We start from the raw sequence: 19310 nt of genomic DNA on the forward strand, positions 1-19310 counted from the left end.
TCGAATAGAACCCATCCACCAGCACCCACTGAGTATGATCCTTCAGCCAATCTGCAATCCATCTGACTGTGTAGGCATCAATGCCACAGTTGCCTAGTTTTTTTAATTAGGATGGGGTGGGAGATGGTGTCAAAGGCCTTGCTGAAGTCCAGAAAGATTACATCCATGGCGACACCTGCATCCACTGCTTTTGTGACCTGATCATAAAAGGCAATCAGTTTGGTCTGACATGACCTACCCCTAATGAAACCATGCTGGTTGCCCTTGAGCATCATCCCTGAAGCCGGTCCATCGCAGATTTGCTCCTTGATGATCTTCTCAAAGAGTTTCCCTTGGATTGAGGTAAGACTGACGGGCCTATAGTTGCCCGGGTCCTCCCTCCTCCCTTTTTTCAAGATGGGCACCATATTGGCTATCTTCCAGGCATCTGGCATCTGGCCCGAGCACCACGAGTACTCGTAAAGTCATGCCAAGAGCCCTGCAATAACCCCTGCTAACTCCCTCAACACCCTGGGGTGGAGAACATCTGGACTCACTGATTTGAATACGTCCAGCCCCTCCAGAAGCTCTCTAACCCGGTCCTCCCCAACCTGAGGTCTGGAGGCGTTCCCCTTGAGTCCATTTTGCATCATGATGGGGAAGTCCCAGTCCCTGCACAAGAGAATGGAGGTGAAGAATTGGTTAAAGAGAACTGCTTTTTCCTCTGGCGCAACCACCAGATTGCCCAGAGGATCTTGCAGGGGCCCCACATTTCCCAGTGTCTTCTTCATCCTCCCTATATGTTTGAAAAAGGACTTCTTATTATCTTTGATCTTGGACGCTAGTCATAGCTCTGTCTGCCTTAGCTTTCCTGGCAGCCCCCCTACAGGCCTGAGCAGAAGAGGTATACTCTTTGGAGATAGCACCCCCCCTTCCACCAGTTGTATGCCACCTTTTTGGCAATCAGGCATTCCTGGATGCCCTTGGTGAGCCAGGGGGGCTTTCAGGCACTCCTGCCCCCCCTTGCTGCTTGTTGGGATGATCACCCCTGAGGCCCTGAGCATTGTCTCCTTAAGGAACGACCACTCATCTTGGGCACTGAGTTTCCCTGCTCTTGAGAGCCCCAGCGCCTCTCCCACTAATCTCAACTCATTGAAGTTGGCCCTCTTGAAGTCTAGGGCTACTGCCTTGCTGCAGGCCCTTGACACCCTGCGCTGGATGCTGAATTCCAGCAAGCGATGATCGCTATCACCCAGGTGGTCAAGAACCTGGAGGCCCCTTACCAGGTTGTTGCCTGTGGCCAGGACCAGGTCCAACAGGACATTTCCTCTGATGGGACTGTGCACCTCCTCAATTAAGTGGAGGTCCTGTATCTCGGCCAGGAACCTCCTGGAACAGTCTGACCTGGCTGACTGTTCCTCCCAGCAGATGTCCAGGTAATTTAAATCACCCATGACAACTACATCCCTTGCCTTAAGTGCCTCTGCAAACTGGCCTGAAAATTCCTGGTCCAGCTCCTCCCCTTGGTTGGGGGCTCTGTAGTAGACCCCCACCCTTAGATCCCTCTCCCCACAGCCCCCTTGTATCTTGACCCAGAGCACTTCAGCTTGCCCCTCCTCTGACCTCATTCTGCTGGCAGAGGATGTGTATTGCTCTTTGACATAGAGCACCACACCCCCACCTTTCCTTCCTTCTCTACCCCGCCTGTAAAGCCTATAGCCCCTAATGCTAACTGCCCAGTCGTGGGATGAATCCCACCACGTTTCTGTAAGCCCTATTGCGTCTGGTTCTGAACTGGCTATTCTGTGGGTGAGTTCCTCCTGTTTATTCCTCATACTACGAGCATTGGTATATAGGCATTTAAGGGCTTGCCTAGCTGCGTGTGCCGCCCCCCAATTTGGGATACTGTCTGGATCCCTGTTTCTTACCTGGGCATTCCTTGCATTTGTCACCTGTCTTGCTTGGGTGCTGTCTCCTCGTCTTCCTGTGGCCCCCTCCTCTGGTGAGACTAGTTTAAAGCTCGCCGTAGAAGATCAGCCAACCTGGAAGAGAAGACACGCTTGCCTTTAGAAGAGAGGTGAAGCCCATCCCACCCCAGCAAGTCCCCCGCCCGAAAGCATGGGTCATTATCTAGGAACCCAAGGCCTGATTGGCGGCACCAACTGCATAAGTGCCAGTTGGCCTCGCCAATACAGGCCTTGTGTTGCTGTCCCTGCCTACTCACCGGAAGGATACCATCTGTGAATACCATCTGTGCCCCCGTCTCCTTAAGCTTGTCCCCCAGAGCCTTGAAATCCTTCATAATGTGGTCAGGGTTGCCCCTGGCCACATCATTCATCCCCACATGGATGACAACCATGGGGTACTGGTCTGCAGGTTGAATGTAGGCTGAGATCCTCTCCATGATGTCTCTAACCCGAGCCCCAGGCATGCAGGAAACCTCTCGCATCATGGGTAGATGGGGCCTTCCAGTCCTCGTAGGATGGAGTCTCCGAAGACAAGGACCTGGCGTTTCTTTCTGCTGGTGTTCGCTCTCTGCCCATTCTTTGTCACGTGGGGAGTGGCATTGTCCCTGCCAGAGCCAATTTCTCTGTCTTTCTCCATCACAGCTGCCAGGGCATTGAACCTGTTCCCCAGGTGAACCTAGGGAGCTTCCACCACTCTAAGCCTAGCAGCTCTGGATTTAGACACCTTCTGCCACTCCTGCGTTGGATGCGTCTCCTGTGGGGGCTGTATAGTGGATGACCGGGCCTGCAGAGAACAGAAATAGGCATCAATTCATCCTCTGCATCCCTGATCCCCCTCAGCCTGGTCACCTCAGCCTGGAGCTCCTTCGCTTGCTCCTTCAGGGCCCTAAGTCATGCACAGGAGGGACAGGTAAGGGGACCACCAGTCCTCCACCCCCACAGACTGGGGAAGGGGCCACCGACCCTGCCATGAGCTCCATCTGGGTGGAGGCCTCAGAAGAGCCGATGGCAGGCAGCAGCGCCCGGGAAGGGCCCCTGGCAGCTGCGCTCTGTGTCTGCACCATGTCTGCAGAGCTGCACCTGCTGCTTTCGCTCACTGGAGGTGCCGCTGTGGGCAGCTACCTCACGCCTGCCTTACAGGAACGTCGACGCAAACGCCGGCGCACCCTTACAAAGTGCGCCTGTTGGCGCACACTGTTCACACACATGGCTCGGGAGTGCGGCTCCCTGTCGGGCAAGCTAAGAGGGCTCTGGAGGGCTTCCCCTCTGGATCCGCCTCAGCTGCACTGTACCCTCTGCCCCATTTACCTTAGGGGGATATCAGCTGTTGCTGCCCCTGCCGCTGTCTCCTCCGCAGCTGCTGCCTTCGCTGCTGAGGTAAGGTGGGTACACATGTGGCACACGTGCACCCTGCTTTCTCTGCTCCTGCTCCCCAACTGCTGGGGGAATTTCAAACCACAGCTTTTTAGAGCCCATGGTTTGAAATTCCCCTGGTTGACCCCTCAGCCAGTCAGGCCTTCCGGCTAGGTAGGAAGTGTGTGTGCTGGCAGTCCCGGCCCCTCCCACCCTTCCTGCTGGGATCCCGGGGTGGCAGGGAATACCACCCCAAGGGACTAGTTGGAGCTGCCCCCCCGCTTGGGAGAGAGGCCCCCTGAGCTGCTCCCCCACTTGGTAGAAGATCTCCTCTGGAAGTTGCAAAGGATTTTAATTCCCACACTATAAGATATGATGAGAAGATCTGCATGCATTTTTCCTAGGGTGTTTTTTTTTTTTTTTTTAAACACCCGATAGGTTCCTATAATTTTGGGTGTAAATTCAATGGAAAGTGGGACTTGCTTCAGCTCTCAGTTACAATGGTGCGGCTCACATCTGTGGGCTGCGCAGGACCACCCGGCTGGCCAAATGCAGTGGGGAGCTTGCATGCCGTCCACCACCCTGCACCACCACTGCATGCAAGCTCCACTCCCAGCTCTGTGTCCGGCCACTGCTTCCTTCCTCCCACCCCTCCTCCACCAGATGTGTATCCAGAAGGGGTACACTCCTTAAAAAAGTTTGAAAACCCCTGGCCTAAGGCATTGCCTGCCTGTAATGGAGAAATTAACTTTATACAAAGGCACCTGTGGGAAATGGCCTATTAGTGAGAGGTATGCCATGTGTCCCAGGGAGAAATTTCTGGAGGATTGTGAAGACCCATGTGGAATTGGGAGAGTACTCATGGTGTGGAGAGGAGGCCTGGTTTAGAGGTATTATAAAAATGACCATATTATTTTGAAGGAAATCTGGGATGGGCGTAAGGAAATCCAGGATTGGAGGGTGCCACGTGCATGCATATGTGCGCACACACATCCTTGATCCCAGGGCTCCCAGAAGACCTGATGGAGGTGTGGGGTGGGGCAGGACAGAGCAGAGATCTGAGGCTAGGTGGTAGCTAGAGAAGAGAGTAAGCTAGCTTCTCTAGTAAGATAGATAAGAGAATAAGAAACTTGTCTTTTTGTTCTGTCTCTAAACTTACGGTCAGTTTTTCTTGTTTTCCACGATCTCAAGGGGAGGCCACCTAGGCCAGGCAGAGATTCCCCTTCTGCATCTGTGAGGTCTGGTATTAGGGCAGTAGGGCTGACATTTGCAGAGATAACTACTTATCCCAGGGAAAACCTTGGTCTGTTCTTTGGGATAGGGGTCGGACAGCACGGAGAAACTTGGGGCTATAGGGCATCCCATGGACAGGTTTGTGAGACACAAATCATGTAAATTCTTCCTCCAAACCAAAATTGCAAAAAGTTTCCTCATTCTGGAGGCCTGGTCTTTTAACCCAAGTCTTGGCTCTTCTCATTCAAGGTTATTTCTGTGCAACATAATGAAATAGCACAATGCCAGCTGGTTACGCTGGATCTGTATTAATACAATACATCACTGAACAAGCTTTCCATAGTTGTTTTTGTGGTAGGAATAACCATGCCTTTGGATGCCAGCATCTACTGTAGCCCTGATTCTGATCTCCCTTTCATGGGAGTAAATCATATAACTCTCATCCAAACAAGCTGGCTAGGTATTTAAACCAAGATAACACTTTTAGGCCCCTTCAGATGCTCATAAACAAAGTTGATATCCATCAGACATGCATAATGTGTCCCTTGATTACAGCTCTGTCATTTCACTTGTAAATATATTTCTCATTATCTTTTTATGTGCCAGGCATAGAGCATATCTCATCTAAATAACATGTAGTTAACTCTGGCCCTGAAGCTTTAATTTTTGCCTCATGGAGGGTGGGACAGGGAGCACATAGCGACTTCCCATCACAGTAACTAAGGTGTTTGGGGACAACCCCAGAAAAAGCATGTTCTTTTTTTCCTTCTTATTTAATCTTTTCCTTTTCTGCCACCTTCTCTTCCTTGTATCCTATGATCAGCTACTGTGCATCATCCTGAGGTGTGGAAGGGTAAGCAGATTCCTTTGACGTTGCAAGGCTGTTTCACACAGGCTTCAGTACTGTGGATAAGCGATCTAAATTGCACTCATGTCTCCAAAGAAACTTGACAATATCACTCTTTAGAATGCCTACAGCCCCAGTTTTCCTAAATATCAAGACACTTGAGTCTTGAACCTTGGTCTCTTGTACTTGTAGCTAATCACATATACAACTATACCACCAGCCTGCAGCACCATTGCCATTTTTGAAGTTTTTGTAATCTTTCTGTAAAAGTATTTGAAATCTATCTTTAGCTACACGCTTCATCTTTTCTTATACATTTCCAAACATTAAAAACTTGATCTTCATCAACTAAGATCTACTGACTTTTTTTTTTTAAAGGCATAAATTTGAGTTGGAAACTATGCATCTAAAGGTTTAGTGTCCCACGTTGTTTATACTGGGTATACACAATTACTCATTGCTGGTTAGACTTATAAACATATACCTTTTCACCTTAGCTGGCCTGTTAAGTTATTGTTCTACTCTCTCTTTCTCTGCTGCTTTGAAGAAATTATCAACTAGGGTGGTCCAGTGACTTTCCAGACTCTTTATTGCTGCTGAAACAACACAAATGGACTATAGCAAGAGAGAATCTACTCTGTGTATGTATGCATATGCATTTGCATGATGGGCTGGTTGAAGCTGCTTATGTGAATGCACATAGCAGGAAGAAGGAACATAGAACTTCATGGGAGTGAGGTTTTCTGATGATGAATGACTTGGTAGGGTGAGGACAAATGGGCTAGGAGTATTTATCCTCTAGTAATAGATTTTTCATCTCCAGGTTGTGTCCACTGGAAGATCTTTGTCTCCACTGGAAACTGTTTCACTTGTGTACTGATTCTTTAGCACTTTGGACATACCTTAGCTTTCGTGAAAGCCTTCATGGAGGCTGCAGCCAGTGAGAGACCCTGTAGAATACCATAAGAGACCACTTACACTCTGCCATTCTTTTGGCTGTTTTATTACCTTTTCATGATCTATTACCTTCAGTTTCCAGGAGGTTGTTGGGTAAAAACGGGAGAGCGGAGGTGATTATAGTGCCTTACCCTTTGGTACAGGCTTTCCCAAGTACACCAATCCCCAGCAGCCATGGGACAAGAGATGCTCCCTTTTCCATTTCAGAGGGTTACTCTGTAACCTCAAAATACTCAGCATATTCAGGTATATTGCATACCTTTAGTTATTTTTGTTATTTAACAGTCTCATTAAAGAATTTCATCAGTCCAAAGGAAGGCTGCATATATACTATTGTCAGATAAAGGGTAACACGGCATTCATACCTGGAGGGACAGCAGGGAAATGTGAGTGTAGGAAGGAGTATAGTGAGCAGGAGGCAGTAAAAAGATGTTTTTAGCCTCTAGGGAATCACTGCCTCAGCAGCTGACCATTCTTGGTGTCCTAACATCAAGAGAAGGTTTGCAGTTGAAGAACCTGAGCGGAGCGAGATGCCTGTATTTGTGATTTTGTGGTGACAGATTAAGTCAACCACTTCAGCATGTCTACATGCCATAATGCAGCTGAGTTTTTTTATAAACAGCTGTACAGAGTGTCACTAGCATAGCTGTAGTGCTTTGGGTACTCAAGTCTACTCATTCAAAGTTACTTTAGTTATCTCCATGTGGCCCTGCTCCCCTTTCTCTGGTCATCTTCTGAAATTTCCTTTCTGAGTCTGTTAACTATCCTCTGCATTTTGCTGAGAGCTCTATGGATGACATGGAGTGACCTAAGCTGGGACTGAAAATACCACTTAACAAGGGTGGGCAGTCTCTGCTCAGCTAAGCAATGCCTACAGTTATTTAAACCAGTGCTTCTCAACCTTTTTAGTGTCAGAGTTCCCCCTTAAGAGATTCAAGGCACCTCATGAAAAATGTTAACTCTTAATTTCACTTGGTTTTTGACTACGGTAAAATAGCAGAGCAAGTCTTCTGTTGCAAAGAACTCAAAGACCACAACAGGGCAAAATGCTTTAACACTGTGACTTCCAATTTGAAATCTCTGGGTTTATCTTGTGGATCATGTTTGAACACCTAAGAGTGCTAACAATACCTGACACTTTTGAGGATTTCAAGCTACCCCAGAGTGCTGCATACCATGTTTGAGAATCACTGATTTAAACTCAGATTGTGCATTCCAAACACAGTAGAGCCTTAATGCGAGCGAGACCTCTAGGTACTACTTCAATATAAAGATTAAAATAACTCATCAAAAATAAAATAGGTTTGTGTTAGACTATACTTCTTAAAGCCAAACACAACTAAAGTCTCCTATTTTACTGCCATTCAGAAACTTCAAACGCTGTTGCAGAATTTGCTCTCATTTGCTACACATTCTTTCTCCATCTGCAGGAAGCCTGTACCGGGGCTTGGCTGCGTTCCCCAGAGCCGGGAGCAGGCTGAAGTTCCCTTGCCATGTCCCCTTCTCAGGCTCTGGGCTGGGGCAGGGCAGTGCCCCTCCAGAGCTGGGAGCCATGACCCTCTTATCAGCTGGCCCAGGGGCTGAGAAGACAATGTGGCAGGGGACTCCAGCCCTGCTCCCAGCTCAGAGGGTGGGGGTGAAGCCAAGCTCCTGTGCAGCCTTCTCTCTTTTTCCAGCCAGATGGGAGGCTGAGAAGGGGGCTTGATTCCTGGCAAGCTAAGCCCCAGTGCAGGCTTCTCCTCTGCCTCCTTTCCTTCCTCCCCTCACCCTCAGCCAGCCCCGAGAAGAGGCTGTGTGTGGCTCCTGGTTGCAGGGTCAGAGCCAAGCCCTGGTACAGGGTTCTCCCCACCTCTCAGCCAGCTTTGGAGTAGTGGGGGGGGGGGGCATTGCCAAGTCCTCTGCTGTTTTGCCCCTTTCTATGCTCAGCCTGCCCAGAGGCTGAGAAGGAGGCATGACTAGGGGACTCTAGCCCTGCTCCCAGGTCTGCCGGGAGACAGAGCCAAGCACTGCTGTGGGGTTTCCCCGCAGTCAGCCTGGAGGCTGAGGAGTAGGCGTGACTCCTAGCTTCCAGTTCTGGGGGCAGAGTCAAGCCCTTGCTGCGAGCTTCCCACCTCCCCTCAGCCAGCCCCAGGCTGACGAGGGGGCATGGCTCCTAGCTCCCTGCTCTGGTGGTAGAGCCAGGCCCAGGTGCAGACTTCCCTCCCCTACTGCCTCAGGCAGCTGGGAGGCTGAGAAGGAGGCGTGGCAAGGAGATTCCAGCCCTGCTCCCAGGTTGGGGTGGGGGAGGCACAGGGTAAAGCCCCCAGTTTCAGCTTCCCCTCCTCCCTTCTGGGCTGTTCCCGGCTGGGGATATGGTGCCAGGCAGGACGGGTGGGTTTTCCCACCTCCCCAAGGGTGCTCAGCCCAGGGGGAGGCTCAGGAGGGGGCGTGGCTCGGAGAATCAGCGGTCTCCGGCTCTCTGCGGGGGCCAGCAGGCTGGGAGGTGTGCCCTAGCACCTCCCGACTTAGCTTGGGCCACTGCAGGGGGCTGGCTGCTTTTCCTGTTTGAAAAGTGAATGTCAGGTCACTTGCTTATTGGTTCAATTTATGCGGTTTAAAAAAACCTGTAAAGATTGAATTGTTTCAGCCTTGGGCTTTTTGACTGCCAGTGCTTAGCCCTTGAGCTCAGATTTTGCCTCTTCCTGTCTCTACCTCTAGCTTTAATCAAATCAGTAGTGTTAAACAGTTTAGTTTTAGTAAACGAGGAAAATGTTTTGTTTTGGTGCCTGGTATCTTGTGCAGTTCCATATGCCTGTGCGTGGTTGGTATAAAACACTGCCAAATCACAATTCTTCATCTCCTCAAATCAAGGGTAACATTTTACTCAAAGTGCACTGTAGTTGAGAGGGAGGCCCAAGAGTTTTAAGCATGTCATCTTTACTCGTCTGGTCATTGCTGCTGCCTGGGGATTAAATGCTTGAAGGGCATGTCACTGAAGAACAGCCATCAATAAATGCTACTTCTATTATTCCTTCTTACTTAGTTGTTAACTTTGACTGCAGGCTTGTTGTATAGTTTTTGTATTTTTATTTAAGAAATTAACTTGCACTTATGCTTTCTGAGCTTTTCCAGTATTTAAGCTAGCTTATTTTTTAATGCATAATCACTTGTTTTTCCCTGTGGTGTGCTTTGGAGTTTCCTGTTCCCTTTCCCTAGTCTTTCTCATATTGCAGAAAGCTACATTTTTGTCTTTGTCTTCCAAGAATAAACAGACCAAGACCATTTGTAAAAGCATAAATAGCACAATCAAGGACTTGCAATTATTTTTTTTTTGTAGTCAAGAAATGTATGAAAGCTAAGAGCTGACATTTTTTGACAAGTGCCTTGAGTTTTAAAAGGTTGAAAACCACTGAGTTAGTAAAATGTGCCTGACACAATCCACTTTATTGCTATCCTGATTCTCTATATTGCTGTTAATCATTTATGATTTGGATGATGGGATTGAGTACATGCTTAGCAAATGTGCAGATGACACCAAATTGGGTGGAACTGCGAACACTCTGGAAAGCAGGGCAAGGGTTCAGAATGTCCTGGATAGACTGGAAGAATGGTCTGCAATCTATGAGATGAGATTCAGGAAGGACAAATACAAAGTCCTGCACTTGGGATGGAATAACTGCTTTCACAAATACTGGCTGGGGATTAACTGGTTTATCTGCAGTATTGCGGGGAAGGACTTGGGGATTACAGTGGACTGTAAGATTAATATAAACCAACCATGTGCTCTTGTTGCAAAAAAAGACAACAGCATCCTGGGTTATATTGATGAGCATCATTTGGAAGCAGTTCCTCTACTCTATTCAGCACTGGTGAGGCTTTCCTTGGAGTACTGGATCCAGTTTTGGACCCCATATTTCAAAAGGGACATGGACTGTTTGAAAAGAGTCCAGTACAGGGCAACAAAAATGGTCAGGAGCCTGAGAGATGAGACTTACGAGGAAAGGTGGATAGAACTAAGGTTATTCAGCCTGAAGGAGAAAAGACTGAGGGGAGATTTATTAAGACTCTTCAAATACCTGAAAGGTGATTATACAGAGCATGGAGACTGCCTGTTCTCTGTGGCTGTAGGGAACAGGACTAGAAGCAGTGGTCTCAAGATGCAGCAGGGAAAATTTTTGGTTGGAGATTAGGAGGAACTTTCTTACTATGAGGGTGGTCAGACATTGGTGCAGTCTGCCTAGAGGAGTTGTGGAATCTCCATCCCTGCAGGTTTAGATGGATGCTTGGCTGAGGCACAGGAGCTTGGTCCTTTCCAGTCCTACTTTTCTGCGGTCCTATGATTTCCACCTGTCCTGCTTTCTTTTTTTAACATCCCATTGGCTGATTTTCAGTCTGTGACAGGGCAGCTTATGAGGCCAATCTAAATAATTTTCCATACAGTGAATGCTTTCTGAATACATTTACATACCATACCCACTGCATTTTATTTAACATGATAGTTTAACTGGGGACTTAAAGAAAAAAGAAAGTAAGAAATGTACCAGGTTTGTCCTGTTCTGACTATCTATTACTTACAGATAGAAGCTCGCAGTATTTATTGTACCTTTGGCCACAAAATCTGCTATATTATAAACAAATTCAAGGGGAAGAAAAATAGTCAATATGAACTTCTTCAACTAAAAGTGCCTCGTGAAACATTTCATCTTACTCCTTTAGACTGAAAATTTCCTGGTTCAATTTCAAACCTAACATTCAAGCACATGTATTCCAGACCTTATTCTGTTAACCTCCCGCTCCTCCCCCCCCAAGAATATTCACTCATGCAAGCTCTCCCATGAAAGTCCCATATTCTTATGGGAGTAAAAACTCCCTTGTGAAGGATGCAGGATCAGCCCATCGTTTTAAGGATACGTTTAAAACCGTCTGCAGCAGAAATGACAGTTTTGGCATGTGAATCTGACAGGCCAAATCACATAATATAAGGGCAGAAAATGAAATAGGAAGGCAAGCTCATGTCTATGAAGCAGCTGTTATTGATATAAAAGTATTTTATGGAGTAATCTCTTAAAAATAGCAAAAGTACAAAAAATTTCACATTTGGAAAACTAGACTAAAATGAGATCCATTCCTGTCCTTGGAATCTCCTTGAATATAGAAGTGCCTGAAGCAAGCATATTTATGGAAAAATTAACTTCTGCACTTCTTAAGCTCAGTCAAATAGAGGAATGGCTCTGCAAGACATCAGGATCCTAGTAATGAAGAAATGTATAGAAGAGCTGTACTCTAATGGTTATTTATTACCAGATGTTGGGGATAAAGAATGGATGATAAAAACTCCAAGAAAAAAGGAGATTAATTGTGAAGGGATGATTGATAGCTTCACTTTTCTGAATAGGAATCTCATTTATTAAAGCTAAAAGAAGCTTCATCCTCTCAAAAAGGGATTTAATGAAAAGAACATTATACTAGTAACTTCAGCTTCCTTCCCTGCAGTGGTCCAAATCACTTACCATTACCTGAGTTATACATTCTGGAATATAGAGGCAGCATCCAAGTTTTCAAATTATGACAATATCTCTTATAAAAAGAGATATAATGAAGGTTTCTGTTACAGGTTATCTATTTTATGTCACAATTAATTTTATCGGTATGAAAATATTTTATTTTTTGACCAGAATATCTGGTTTTAGTCCATACTAGCTATTCAGTAAATGTGATTTAATATTATTAGTTAAGTACTTGGAAAGAGGGTGATTGTTTAGAAATTTGTTGGCATCTAATATTGACTAAGAAAATTTGACTACTGTGCTTTTTCCTTTCTTCTTCTTTTCTAGTATCATCTTTTCTCGTGAATTTTGCCCATAATAGTTTATGGAGTTGAAGCAGAATGACAGAAGAGTAATTAAAGGATGGCTGTATCCATCTGCCTAGCGACTATTATGTTTTGTGCCTTTATAGTTATAGGCTACATTAGGGGTTGGCAGTGTTTTTGGGCAGAGTGCCAAAAACACCCACAACCTTGTCTTGTAAGATGTTGGCGTGCCAGTGGCAGACTGTGGGGAAGCTGCTTAGAGGCCTGATCCTTGTTGTGGCAGTGCAGTCCCGGCCCTTTCCCCACTATCTGGCCCAGGGTACATGTGCTAAGCAAAATGCGTTCACATGCCATGCTCTGGCACATGTGCAGGGATTGCCTACTTGGGGCTGCATCAACATTTTGGATATGTTGGCTACAAATGCACTAACAGAAGGACTTCCCAGTAGGTTCAAAATCCTAACATTTTGTCATCTTTATCCCTTACAGAGTTCTGAAGCTTGTGAAGTGGTAATTCTGGAGCGGTGCTAGGTTGTGGCGTTCAGGAATAAAAAAGTTGTTTCAATAATTCTCAGTAAGTAAGATAGAACTCCATGTGTGCATAACATTCATTTTGTGTTCCGACGTCAGTATTTAGAAAAATCATTGAAATTCTGCTGAACATTTTTATCTTGTTGTCCAATACCCAAACATCCATCTTGACATCACTTGTTTTTATCTCAAGTCTAAAAAGAAAATATCAAATGACTTTTGCTGCCTTTTCTGAAATTAAAAGAAAAGCCATATGTGTTGTAGCTCCTTTGACAACAACATATGGGTTTAATGTTCTAGTTCATTAAAAGTAATATATAATATGGGTCTTGAGTTGGTGCATAACATTTCAATTTTTTTCATGATCATTTGTTTTTAATCCCACTCATCTTTCATGAAATATGGGTTTTATACATTGCCTTTATAATTTTGGCATTTGTATATACTCATTCTCCATTTACTGAATCCTTTTAAGAACAATAGATAAATGTATTAAATTTAATTTAGAATAATGTAGCATTTAAAACATAAAGGTTTTCACTTTGTAAAAATATATTTTCAGGGTTTTTTATTATAAATATTTAAGTATAAGTTTTTTTTTTCTCTGAAGGAATGGCTTACAGGATTGCTCTCAACCAGCTGCTATTGTGGTTGAAATTACTGTGATTCAAAGTTAGGCTGATATTATGACAAACTTTTAAAGTCTCTTACATTAATCTACCATGTTTTGGTAGCTCTTATGGTCCCTACTTTCTGAAAGAAAGTTGGCTGAGACCTAACTGGATTGAGGTGTCATGATTCTTTTATTCAGTGCCAAGCAGCTTCTCCCAAAGCATAACCATTTTAAGGTATGCATTGAAACGTAAGTGGTACAGTTGGACTCATTCACAAGCCTTTCACTTGTGGATATTTCAGTTTAAATGCTTATATCTGTTTTGTGTCTACTTCAGGGAGTATCAAGGATTTGGCACTTGGTGGATATGTATTTGGTATGCATCTCAGAAACAAAATGGCACATTTAGACTTGGTTGACTCTCAGTTCTCAGGAGAACTATAGGACTAGTTTGGCAGGAGTTTTGCAATTTAGGATGCTGATGTACTAGTAAAACTATATGCAAAGTAATTTACACTTCATTGACGTGTTTAGGATCTGGATATAGGTGGTGGTGGTGGTGATTAAGTTGTTATCGGCAAGCCTGTTATTATCACTCCCTTATACAAGTACCAAAATCCACTCTACCAGGAAAAAAACGTAAACAATCTCTTTGCTATAGCCCTGAGATGATCCTCTGTGTTCAGTACCATTTGTGAGATTAAATAAATCAGATTTAAACTATTTAATTTAATTTTTTTTCACAGGTACTTTTCTAAGGAACTGTTAAATACTGCCTCTCAAAGATCTGGATTAAACCATGTATCATGTATCTTAGGTGAAACAATTGGTTGAAAAAGACTTTGACTAAGTACAGATGGTCAAAAAGCCCCAGGTTGAATGGATTCAATCTTTGCAGGTTAGTCTAAACTGTGTAGATTGAACCAAGAAGCAAGTAAATACATATTATGAAAAAGCAGCCATATGCCTGCAGTGGCTCAGGCTAGAGCCTGAGGGCACTAGCGCAAGCCTTCCCTTCGGCAGTGGCTGGAAGGCTGGAGGGAAGCTGGGAGAGAAGTGTTTCAGGCTTTTTCCGCTCCCTGCATGAGCTTGTGGGGGTGTGTGGGGGGAGGAGGGGTGTGGAGAGGCATGGCCAGGCCCTGGCAGGCCTGCTGAGTATGATTGATTGGGAGTGGGGAAGCAGCCCCACGCTGGACTGCATGGACCCCAGCAGGGGTGCCCTGGGAATGGGGAATCAGCCCCTGCCAGGCTTTTCCTCTGCTCCCCACTGGAGTGAGAGGGTGTGTGTGGCTAGACCCCAGCCCCAGCCATCATGCTGAGATGGATGAGAGGGGAGAGGGTTTAAACCCCCTCACTGCCATGGCACCCCAATAAGGGGGTGCTTGGCAGGGCACAGCAGCCCCTGCCAGTCTTTTCCTGCTTCCCACTTGAGTGGAGGGGCTGGGCCAGACACTGGCCCCAAGCCAGCACACTGAGGCAAAAGGGAAGGAGAGAGGGTTTAAACTTCTGCTTCAGCATGCCAGCCCAGAGCTGGCATCTGGCTGTGTGGGGAGTGTGGAGCTGCACTCTTGCCAGCTAGACCTGGGCTGAAGGAGGGAGCACTGCCCTCTGCCTCAGTGTGCCAGCCCAGGGCCAGCTGAGCTGGCAATGGGAAAAGCCTGGCAAGAGCTGCTGTGTCGCTGGCAGGCAGACTGCATTTGAGGGACAAAAAGGGGTTTTAACCCCCTTTCCCTCCCCTCTGCCTCAGCATGCCACCACGTGGCTGGCATCTAGCCATGCCCGCTCCGCTTAAGTAGGGAAAAGCCTGGCAGGGGCAGAGAGGACAGGCAATTGTGGGGGAAAAGTAGTAGAAGGTAAGAGGGGGGCAGGGGAGTAGGTGGTGGGACTTGACCCCTGCCCTTTGTGCCCCCCTTTACCTTGCTTTCTGATGCCTGTCTGTCCCCAACTGGTACTCCTTGATGCCTGCCCCCCTGCATCCTGGAGTCCCCCTTCTCTCTGTCATTCCTCCCCCTTCCACAGTCTCTGCCCCTGGTCTGCCTCTGCCCCCATGCCACTTATCTTTGCTTTGGCTTGGGCTCCAGCATGCTCTGTCCCCACTGCAGCCCAGGGGCATGGAGCATGTCATGTGTCTCATAGCAGCAGCAACAGCATCTCAGGCCAGGCCCTGCATCTCTCTCAGGCTGTGAAGAATTTTTATGGGAATTTGGGGATTTTTTCCCCTTTCTTTGTTGAGGCCAAGCACAAGGACAAGAAAGCAAAAATGGCTTGGAGGCAGCACTGGTGGTGCTTGTGGAGGAGAAAAGGTAAGAAATATGAATAAGTACAAGCTGCAGGATTTATATTATATTTTAACTGGCATCTAAATGAAGCTATGAAATGAACAGAAGGTAACTAATACAGGGGGGTGTCTACACATTCATTAATTATGGTGCATTACGTTTAGTATCTGTAATTAGCACTGACACACACTTTTTGGTGATGCTAATGCGCAGTAGATTAATTGTACTGCATGGGTAGAATTAGCACTGGTTTTGCTTGCTGTGCTAACGTGCAGCAGAATTAGTCTACTGTGTTTGTAGCATCTCATGTGGATACACCCATTGGGCACGTTCAGATGAGCATGCACGTGTGTCTTGCTGCTTCTCAAAGCCATTTTGAGATGCTGCAATAGGCATGTGCAGGAATGAGAAAATGTTCCCCATGCTGCAAATTTGCCCCCCTCCCCATCCCCTGAGCCTTCCCCATGGCTGCCCTGCCTGGCTCCGTCCTCTACCTGCCCCCTGCGGGGCTCTGCCAGGAGGCCCCGGAGCCCCCATAGCCCCTGCTACTGCAGTGAGTAGAGGGGGTTTTCTTGGGTTTTTTTTTAAGTGCCAGAGGCTGCAGTGGGGGAGCAGCCATTGCGGGGGGTTGGGGGTGCAAGCAGGGGATGGGGCCAGGTGGGGCAGCCATTGGGGGGTTTTGGGGGTTGGGCTGGGTGGGGCAGCCATCATGGAGGCTGCAGGAGCTGGTGGGGGATGGGGCCAGGCAGGGCAGCAATCCAGGGGGCTGGGGGAGCAAGTGGGGGTGCAACACATGGACCCTGCAGGGTGGGGGTAGCCCCTGTGGGGTACATTTGGCCCCTGTGCGCGGGGGGCGGGGCTGTGGCCATTGGGGGGGGCAGCAAAACATATAGGTATTTAGAATTCAATTTATTATGATGATAAAGACACTGGTAGGCTTTCAAATGGCTTTAACACTGTAGCTATATCAATAAAACATTGCCCAACTGATCTCTCTCTCTCTCACTCTTTCTCGTATAGATATGTGTGTGTGTGTGTGTATAGTGGTCTTTTGTTTTAATTGTGGAGAAACATGGATTTCGGGGTATTTTACAGAATGAGTTTTGGATTTTTTTTTTTATCAGGGATTTTTCAGTTTTCCAATAGGGAACACCAGAATTCCTTCTACGGAGGCCAGTGACAGGACCCTGCCTGCTCAGAGATGACACCTTGGACACAGCTGGGGGTGGCTGACCTCCTAGCCAACTGTGACCAAGAGGACATGCTTTGACAGTTCAAAGTAGGCCACCACACTGGGAACATCTTCCGGGTGATAGCTGCCCAGGTGGCCAGGCAGGGGGCACACATGGCAGTAGTGCTGCGCAAAGGTCAACTTTGTGGCCACAGCCCACTGGTAGCTGGCCCAGAGGGGCAGATGCCTCTACTGGCTGTGTAGCCCCCATCCAGGTCTAGCAGGTGTGCAGCAGGTCACAGCCAGGCAGCAGCCCCCACTGCCAGATTGCTGCAGTAGGAGAAGGGTGCAGGGAACTCTCAGGGCTGCTTCAGCAGTCCAGCTGGCACAAGGGGTAGTGTCCCCAAGTACCAACTGGCTGGGCCCGAGACGCTCCTGAGAGCAAGTAGCCCTGAAGCTACTTGACAGGGCAGCTTTTGTATTGATGGGCCCAGGACAGGGCAGCTTTTTATACTGCTAGGGACAGCACAGGTGGTGGCCTGGGGTCTGACTGCAGATCCGGGAGGAGCCAGGCAGGGTTATTTTGCCCCAAGTTGCACAGTTTGCTCCACACCAAAGTGCATGTCTGGGCACTATGCACTGAGGATACAGTCAAGAATAAAGATAATCTAGGTATAGCCCCTTATCTAAATTAATGCCGCTTTAGTTTCCAAAAAAAATGGTGATCTAGAACATACGGGCAATGGGAGAAAGTCTATAGAAATGGAAATGATCACATCCAGAGGTGGGGAGGGGCAAAACTCTAATTGATTAATGCTTTAAAGGTGAAGGTAGGGAGAAGTAGACAGTATGTAGCTCAGAATACTGACATTTCTAATACACGAAATGGCAAGTGTGGTAGTATGGAGTTTTAATATATTTTTTACATTGTAAAAAAATAATGTATGTAGGACCAATAGATTAGGGGGGGTCAGAGGGAGGGGGGAGTGGGAAGGAACTGGACCATGACAAACCCATTTGTCTGACCAGAATAGTATGTAAGGTTTTGGAACAAGCATCAAAGAAAAGAAAAATTAAAAATATGGAGATAAATGGAAAAATGGATCAAATATGACATGTTTACAAAAGTTGGATCATGTTGCACTCACCTGATATCTTTGATAATGGTTTTCTTAAAATGAGGTGACTATGATAGATCTAATGTGTTTGAACTTCTGTAAAGCTTGTGATATGGTTCCAATTGGGTGAATAGTAGCTAATCTAAAAAAGATTGGGTTTAATACAAGAATTATCATATCAGAACTGGTTGTGTTGAAAGGAGAACTGTAGGCTAGTTCCAAGTGGAGTTCCATAGGGACTGGTTTTGGGACTAAATTTATTTAAGATTTTCATTAACCGCTTTGCACAAAAAGTAAGAATGTGGTAAGAAAATTTGCAGAGGACATGACATTAATAGGCTGTGTCAATACAGAGAAGAATTGCAGTTTAATACAGGAAGAAGTATATGACCTTGAGGACTGGAAGTAATTGAAATGGGCTTGAAACTCAATAGTACAAAGGGTCATGTTCTTATGGCTAGTCAAAAAATTCTCCCGTAAGCTGAGAACTTGTCAATGGGTAATGACACAAAGGGTGGTATTAGTCATGCATCTTATGATTTACCTATATAGGTTAAAGCATGGAGAAGACATAAAGTAAGGAATTTCCAGTAGAGATGATAAATATTTAATACATTTGTAAATGGCACTACTAAGACCTCATCTGGAATGTGTTTGCACAGTTTGGTCACCCATATTCAAGAGACATGACCTCAAACTAAAATAGGTGAAAGCGAGGAAAACTAGGATAACTAGGAGAATGGAGATGGAATGAAAGCTTGTTCAATCATAGGCTGGGAATAGATATGATTACTCACTAGAAATATATCAGTGAGGAAAATATCAGGGTGGGAGAACTGCCATCTAAACTAAGGGACAACATTGGCATAGGAACAGAGTATAAATGGGCCAAGAATGAAATTAGGTTGGAAATAAGGAAGTTACTAACCATCCAAGAAGTGAGATTGTAGAATAGCCTTCCAATAATAGTAGTGGAGATAAAAAAAACAAAACAAAACAAAAACAAAAAATAAGTGCTTTAATAATTTTTTGAATGGAGTTATACTATGAGTTCCTGGAATAGCAGGAAACTGGAGTCAGGATACAAGAGGTTCTTTCCAGTCATGTCTTTCTACAATTCTATTTCCTCTCACCAAGGAGGCCTGATTTCTCCACCCAATGCTGTGTCATTGCAGCAAGGGAATAAAAACTTCCACTCAGCCTAAAAAATATTTCAAAGCAATGTTCTTAACATTTCTGAAGCAAGAACTGAACCTTTAGCACAGGGCTCTGTCTACTCCAACACTCTTCTTTCCTTTCCCCTACCCTGCCCCCTTCCTCCTTGAGCAATCTGGCCATTAGCACCCTAACGTGCTTTTACCTGGCCTGGCTTCAGAGGTACAAGCAACAGAAAGAGCTATTACAGTGGTCCTCAACCAGATAGTGCCAGTTTTTAGTTTTCATGTATTATTTGACTACAGAAAAATAATGG

At 46.1% G+C, this 19310-nt stretch overlaps 1 protein-coding gene across 5 annotated transcripts in view; it reads left to right on the forward strand.

Moving 5' to 3' along the window:
- INPP4B (inositol polyphosphate-4-phosphatase type II B) overlaps positions 1 to 19310 on the forward strand; it is a 613602-nt gene that overhangs the window by 202731 nt on the left and 391561 nt on the right. For 4 of the 5 annotated variants that reach the window (XM_090036465.1, XM_090036466.1, XM_090036464.1 and 1 more), the window contains one exon: positions 12617 to 12701. The exons of the other annotated variant lie outside the window; for it this stretch is intronic. The gene's annotated coding sequence lies outside the window, so the exon portion shown is untranslated. The remainder of the gene's footprint in view (positions 1 to 12616; positions 12702 to 19310) is intronic. 5 annotated transcript variants of the gene reach the window in all.

The sequence above is a fragment of the Crocodylus siamensis genome, chromosome 2, assembly GCF_052110815.1.
Source record: "Crocodylus siamensis isolate JL-2025a chromosome 2, ASM5211081v1, whole genome shotgun sequence".
NCBI classification, from domain to species: Eukaryota; Metazoa; Chordata; order Crocodylia; family Crocodylidae; genus Crocodylus; species Crocodylus siamensis.